Source organism: Gossypium hirsutum, chromosome D07, assembly GCF_007990345.1.
Source record: "Gossypium hirsutum isolate 1008001.06 chromosome D07, Gossypium_hirsutum_v2.1, whole genome shotgun sequence".
Taxonomy (NCBI): domain Eukaryota; kingdom Viridiplantae; phylum Streptophyta; class Magnoliopsida; order Malvales; family Malvaceae; genus Gossypium; species Gossypium hirsutum.
In genome coordinates, this window is record NC_053443.1 from 37,097,543 (window position 1) to 37,105,216 (window position 7,674).

Consider the following 7,674-nt stretch of genomic DNA (forward strand, 5'->3'; position numbering starts at 1 on the left):
TTTAAAGAGATGGAGATGCTCATTCAGAGAGCTAATGTGGAGGAAGATGAAGAAACAACTATGGTTCGATTCATTGATGGTTTGAATAGGCCGATAGCTAATACATTGAGGCTACAAACTTACATTGATTTGGAAGAAGCAGTTCACAAAGCCATTGAGATCGAGCAACAATTAAAGGAACAAAGGTTTGGGTCCTTCTCTACTTCAAAATATTATCGAGGTAACAATTCCAATTCTGATTTTAAGAGTTCAAAACCACCTTTTGTTACTAACAAGTCTTCTTTGAGTAATGGAAGTAAACAATCAGATTGGAAAAAAGGGGCTCCTGCAAAAACGCAAACACCGTCTAAGCAGCCCAATTTAGGTGATTCGAGTGCGAAGAGGACTCGTGAGATTGAATGCTTTAAGTGCAAAGGGCGTGGTCATTATAGTAGAGAATACCCTAACACGAGATTACTTCTTCTAAAAGATAACGGTGAGTACACTTCCGACTCTGATAATACAGATCCAGATATGCCAAAACTTGTGGATGACAGTGATAATGGCGACGAGTTGGTCGAACCACCAAAGGAAGGGGACTTTGCTAATTTTCAATGCCTTGTAGTTCGTCGAACCCTTAACATTCAGATGAAAGATGATGAGAGCCAAAGGACCAATATTTTCCATTCTCGGTGTTTTATTAAAGGTAACTTATGTTCACTCATTATTGATAGTGGGAGTTGCTCGATGTAGTGAGTAGTTATTTGGTGGATTCTTTAAAGTTGCCTTGTACCAAACACCCTAAGCCATATCACCTTCAGTGGCTTAATGAATGTTCCGAAGTTAAAGTTACGAAACAGTCCTTGGTCACTTTTAAACTCGACAATTATGAGGATGACATATGGTGTGATGTAGTCCCCATGCATGCGGCACACTTGCTCCTTGGACGACCTTGGCAATTTGATCGCGATGTTACACACCAAGGTAAACTTAATCGATACTCCCTTGTATTTAAAGGCAAGAAATTCACTTTTGCTCCTTTAAATCCTACTGATGTATATAAAGATCAATTGAGGATGATAAAATTTTGTGAGGGGGTAAGAGAGAAAGAGCAAGTACAAAAGATAGAGAGAAAAAAGGCTAATAGTAGTGGAAAAAGTCAAAATTTAAAAAGCCCAAAGGTGAGTGAATCCTCTAGTGGTAAAATGAGCGGAAAAAATCTTTTGGCAACAAAAAAAGATGTGAAGAGAGCCCTACTTAATAAACAGCCTTGTATCCTTGTGAGGTTTAGGCAAAATTATTTATCTTTATCTAACATTAACGAAAATTTGCCTAGTGTGTTTCAATCTCTTTTGCAGGATTATGAGGATGTTTTTAGTGAGGCCCCTAAAGGTTTACCACCTTTACGAGGGATAGAACATCAAATTGACTTAGTACCCGGAGCTTCAATCCCAAATCGACTAGCCTATAGATGCAATCCCGAGGAGACAAAGGAATTGCAAAGGAAGTGGAGGAATTACTAGACAAAGGGTACATTCGTGAGAGCCTAAGTCCTTGTGCTGTTCCTGTCTTATTGGTGCCAAAGAAAGATGGTACGTTTCGTATGTGTGTTGATTGTCGCCCAATCAACAAGATAACGGTAAAGTATCGACACCCAATCCCTAGACTTGATGATATGCTTGATGAATTACATGGTTCAATAATATTTACAAAAATTGATTTAAAAAGCGGTTATGATCAAATTCGAATGAGGGAAGGGGATGAATGGAAAACAACCTTTAAAACAAAATTTGGATTGTACGAATGGTTAGTTATGCCTTTCGGCCTTACTAATGCACCTAGTACATTTATGAGATTAATGAATCATGTTTTGAGGCTACATTTGAGTAAATTTGTAGTAGTTTACTTTGATGATATTTTAATTTACTCAAAGTCATTAGATGATCATGTTTTCCATGTTCGAACCGTTTTGGATATTCTACGAACTGAAAGATTATTTGCCAACCTTGATAAATGCACATTCTGTTGTGATAAACTAATATTCTTAGGTTTCATAGTTAGTGCTCAGGGTATTCATGTCGACGAGGACAAAGTTAAGGCAATTAAGGAGTGGCCGACTCCTAAATCGGTAACTGAGGTCAGATCTTTCCATGGTTTAGCCAGTTTTTATAGATGATTTGTGAAAGATTTCTCTACTATTGCTGCCCCATTGACTGAAGTTATAATGAAATCAGTGGGTTTCAAATGGGGTGAAACCCAAGAACCAGCTTTTCAAACTCTAAAAGCTAAGTTATGTTCTGCTCCTTTGCTTAAATTACCTGATTTTGCTAAAACTTTTGAACTTGAGTGTGATGCTTCAGGAATTGGAATCGGTGCCGTTTTAATGCAAGATAAGCAACCTATTGCTTATTTTAGTGAGAAATTGAACGGTGCATAGTTAAATTACTCGACTTATGACAAAGAACTATTGGCATTAGTTCGTGCACTTCAAGTATGGCAACATTATTTGCTGCCTAATGAGTTTATCATACATACAGATCATGAGTCTCTTAAATGGTTAAAGGGACAAGGTAAGTTGAGTAAAAGACATGCCCGATGGGTAGAATTCATTGAAACATTCCCTTATGTGATTCAATATAAAACAGGTAAAGATAATGTAGTCGCAGATGCTTTGTCTAGACGATATACTTTAATAACTACATTGAATGCTAAAGTCTTAGGGTTTGAACATATTTAAGAGTTATATGATGATGATACTGATTTCAGCCATATCTATAAGAATTGTGGACATACTGCTTTTGAAAAATTTTATCTTGTAGATGGCTTTCTTTTTCGTTTAAACAGGTTATGCATACCAAAGTGTTCCATGAGAGAATTGTTGATTCATGAAGCCCATAGTGGGGGACTAATGGGACATTTTGGAGTGGCCAAAACACTAGACATATTGCAAGAACACTTCCATTGGCCACATATGAAGAAGGATGTGGAAAACGTATGTTCCAAGTGCATTACATGCAAACAAGCAAAATCTAAGGTAATGCCTCATGGCCTTTACACTCCTCTACCGATTCCTACTTCACCTTGGGTAGATTTATCCATGGATTTTATTTTAGGTTTGCCTCGAACAAAAAAAGGAAGAGATAGTATATTTGTTGTTGTTGACAGGTTTTCAAAGATGTCACATTTTATTCCTTGTCACAAAACAGATAATGCTACACATGTGGCAGACTTATTCTTTAAAGAAGTGGTAAGACTTCATGGCATCCCTAAAACAATTGTTTCTGATAGAGATGTCAAATTCCTTAGCCACTTTTGGAAGGTATTGTGGGGTAAGCTTGGTACTAAATTGCTTTATTCTACTACATGTCACCCCCAAACTGATGGTCAAACTGAAGTAGTTAATCGAATCTTAGGGACTCTATTACGAGCTGTTGTGGGAAAGAACATTAGAAATTGGGAAGAATGCCTACCATTCGTTGAATTTGCATATAATAGATCTATTCATTCTACAACTGGTTATTCCCCATTTGAACTTGTTTATGGTTTTAACCCACTAACAGTACTTGATCTTGCGCCATTACCTCTTGAACACGTTATGAATTTAGATGGCGAACAGAAAGCTGAGTTGGTGAAATCCTTACATGAGAAGGCTAGACAGCGAATAGCCAAAACAAATGATGCCAACACCAACAAAGCAAACAAAGGGGCGCAAACGGGTTGTACTAGAACCCGAAGATTGGGTTTGGGTCCATTTGAGGAAAGAACGATTTCCTACAAAAAGGAAGACTAAGTTGGACCCAAGGGGCGATGGGCATTTCCAAGTACTCGAGCGGATCAACGATAATGCCTATAAAATTGATCTACCTGGTGAGTACAATGTAAGTTCTACTTTTAATGTGGCTGACTTGTCCCCATTTGATTTTTCAGTTTCGAGGTCAAATCTTTTTGAGGAAGGGGGAATGATACGAGTCATAAAGGCCCAATCCAAGTTCAAGAACGTGATGGGCTCAAATTGCCACAAGGCCCAATAACGAGATCAAAGGCCCGACAAATGCGGTCCAAACTAAATGGGACCATTCAAGAGCTTGTTAGCAAGGCCTTAGATGCATACACGAGAGAACAAGAAAATCAAGATTCACTTTCTTGTTTTCAAGAAAATCAAGAAATCGAATCTTGGCCCAATTTTGCTGTTCGAAGAGATTTCAAGAATCAAGAAAATCAAGATTTCAAATCTTGGAAATCTTGGTCCAAGAAACCAAATCTTGCAGCCAAAACGCATTGGATCTCCATTACGAGCATCAACGACCCAATTTTGGTAGGAGATGGATCACGAGCCCAAATTCTTGAAGGCGAGGCCCAATAACCAAAATCCAGCCCAATCAAGAAATTTCTTCATACTTAGTTGAAAATCAGGCCAAAATGTCAAAGGGCCCAATTTGTAAACATCTTACTTGTTTAATTTAATTTTTTAATCTTTAGGAGCATTACATGTAAAATTCGGCCCAAAACAGCCCATATAAGTGCATGGCCGAATTTACCTTGTTATTTTATTAATTAGGTTTAATTTTTTTAGTTACTTGTGAGATTAGGATTTGTTGGAGGCCTATATAAGCATTGGCCAGCCACCCTTTGTGAAAACATCTCATTATTATTTTTTTCTATCAAATTTCAGATTTGTTGAGTGCAGAATTTTCTTTGGGGTTTTCTCCAAGAATTCTCTCTTGAGTTTTCTTTAGAAGTTGTTTTAACAATCTTTTGATTGTGGGAGCCATCTTCAACCTTCTTCTTGCCATCGATATTCCTTGGAGGGGAGATTAGAGCCGTTTGAAGGAATTTGTGAATTCTTTCGGGAATTCAAGGGTTCTTAGGACTTTTCTTTATTTCTTGCTGTTTCGATTTGTTTCTTTATTCCTACTTGTGCCGATTCATCATCTAATAATTTGTTGTTCTTGTTTTTGTTTCAGCCTTGATTCAAACTCCAAGAACTCTTCATTTAATCGGTTCTTTTATTGGCAACATATAATCGACTCAAAATTCCCCAAAATTTAGGGTTCTTGCCATTTTCTATTTCTTCTTGTTCGGTGAAATTCGGCTGCTGAAATTTGGGCAATTCATATTGGGTGTTCAATTGGACCGAATCGCAACTTAAATTCACTTCTTGAACCCTTCAATTTCATCTATTTCTTTCTTTTCCTTTTTTTGCCGTCCAAATCCCTAATCTTCCAATTAAAAATCTGATTGTTTCAATCTACTTACTGTTTTGGTGTTCTTGGCAGATTCGGCTTGTGGGATTTCACTATTGGAGTTCGATTTCATCTTCTTGAACTCCGAATACATTTATTCATTCGTTCTTTGTTCCTTGCTGCTCATTTAATTGAATTTGGGGATTTAATTTTAGATCTGATTAGTTTAATCTTGTTCTTTGTTTTAATTTTCAGATCTGTTCGTTTAGAGCTTTCGTAGGAGTTTCTCGTGACTTGGCAACTCGATCTTGGTCCGCGCGCAATCCTATATCAGTTTAATTACAATAATCTTACAAGTTATGTAAGGCTAATGTATCGTTAGATACCGTTGCTAATTTAACCCTCAGCTACCTTAGATGATTAAACATGCACTGATAAAGTATCATGTCAATTAACTACAATTTCAATCCGTTTAAATAATTAATTCATTAGTTACCTTACAATTGTAATGCTAGAATAACTTAGTCATGATTTTACTTAATCAAACATCTTACCAAGGCCTATAACAACATAAGCACAATTTTAATAACTCAAGTAGACAAAATGCAATCAACCTAGCACGAATTAAATTTAAAAAATATTAATTAAATTAAAAATATCGAAATTAGAAATATTCATAGACATGTTCATAACAACAACAATAAAATTAAAAGGATAAGGAACAAGAATCAAATCTAGTGTTTCTCTGAGGCTTGACTAGTTTGCTCTGCTCCTCCTTCTCCACTTGTTCTTGTTGAATTGAGGTTTCCACAAATACTTGAATGCTACTCCAAATAGAGGCTAAAGGACTCTTTTTCAAGAGGCGAAATCGGCAAGGGAATGGGGAATAAAATGAAGAACAATAAAGAGAGAAAAGTCAGAGAGGAGTGAAGAATGAATTGTTTCATATGTGTTTGAAGTGAGCAGCTAAGGGGGTATTTATTGGTATAGAAGGTTGCTAAATATAGCAAAAATCAGCACCCATAGAGTCCCATCATGGCTGGCCACACATGTGGCAAGTTTGAAGGTTTCAAACTTGCTATTTTAAGGTAGGGGATAATCTAAAAAGGCATAAAGAGTGGAGGGGTTTGAATGCAAATTGAAGGAGTCTTCAAAGGCTATTTTGCAAGCCAAATAATCAGTCAAACAAGCTGATTGGGTCAGCATGTGGGACGGTTTTGGGTTGCCCAGTGCTCGGTTGGATCGATTTTTTGCAATCCAAATAATCAGCCAAACAAGCTGATTGGGTCAGCATGTGGGACGGTTTTGGGTTGCCCAGTGCTCGATTGGATCGGTTTTCTCGGTTCAGCTCAATTAGGCCTTTTTCATAATTAATTATCAACAATTTATTTAACCCAATTAAATTGGATTAAAATTAAAATTCATTATATTATGAATTAATATTTATAATTTTGACCATCTTTGGCTGAAGATATAATTCGCCTTGATGCTTCAAAATTGCTTCTTGGTTTTGTGCTTCTAGTAGTGTCTGTCGAGCCGTTTTTCGCCATTTGTGCGAATCTGTCAAAAATAATCAAAATTTGTTATAAAATGAATTAAAATTCAACATGTTAATAATTTAAGTAAAATTTAATTATTTTATAATAATTATATATTTTTCAACAAGAATTTTACCGAAACTGCATGAATTTGAATTAAAAAGGGAATGAAAAAGTGTGTATATTTTTGTGTTTCCACACCCCCAAACTTAATTCATTCCTCATACTGAGTAATGCAAAAATTTGAAAAGAATTTCTCAAAAACACCTTTGAAAAATGCTTTCAAAACAATATTCTTCCCAAAATTATGATTTTAGTATACTTATGCTCAAGAACAAGAATTTTGATATTTATGCTACTTATGTATACATATCATTCAAATTAATCTCAATTATTCTTGTGATAGCAAAAATAGACTAAATGCTTTCTCAATAAAGTCATGTTAAATTCCTACCAATTTGATTTTATTCCCTTATTAAAGATTAAGTTGCAATTATTAAGTTTAATTTATGCCTTCATATGTTGAACATAGCCATTTCTCTCCACTAATGTAGGTGGCATAGAAACCTGAATAAATAAGTCTTTAAAAAGGTTGTAACGTAGCCAGGCTGGGGGTAGGTAAAAGATAGATAAATTTAGGTTAAAAAACCCTAGTCTCAGCTTGAATTGGACCATCGAAATAACTACCTTTGTTACACCAACATGTTTTGCTTTCACATGCTCTTTTGTACATATATTTCTTTCGAGTACATATGCTCTCTTTTTTTTCTTTTTCACGAGCATTTTGCTGTATGTACTACAATTTTTTTGAGCATTTGATACTTCTTTTCAACTCCCCCAAAATTATTTTTAAAGAATATTTTGAATAGTACTGAGTCTATTGTTTGGGACAATTTAAAGATAATTAAGAGAGAAGTGATGGCTAAATATTGCAAGGGTTCAAATAAAATTAGGCCATATAGTCTCAAAGTTGG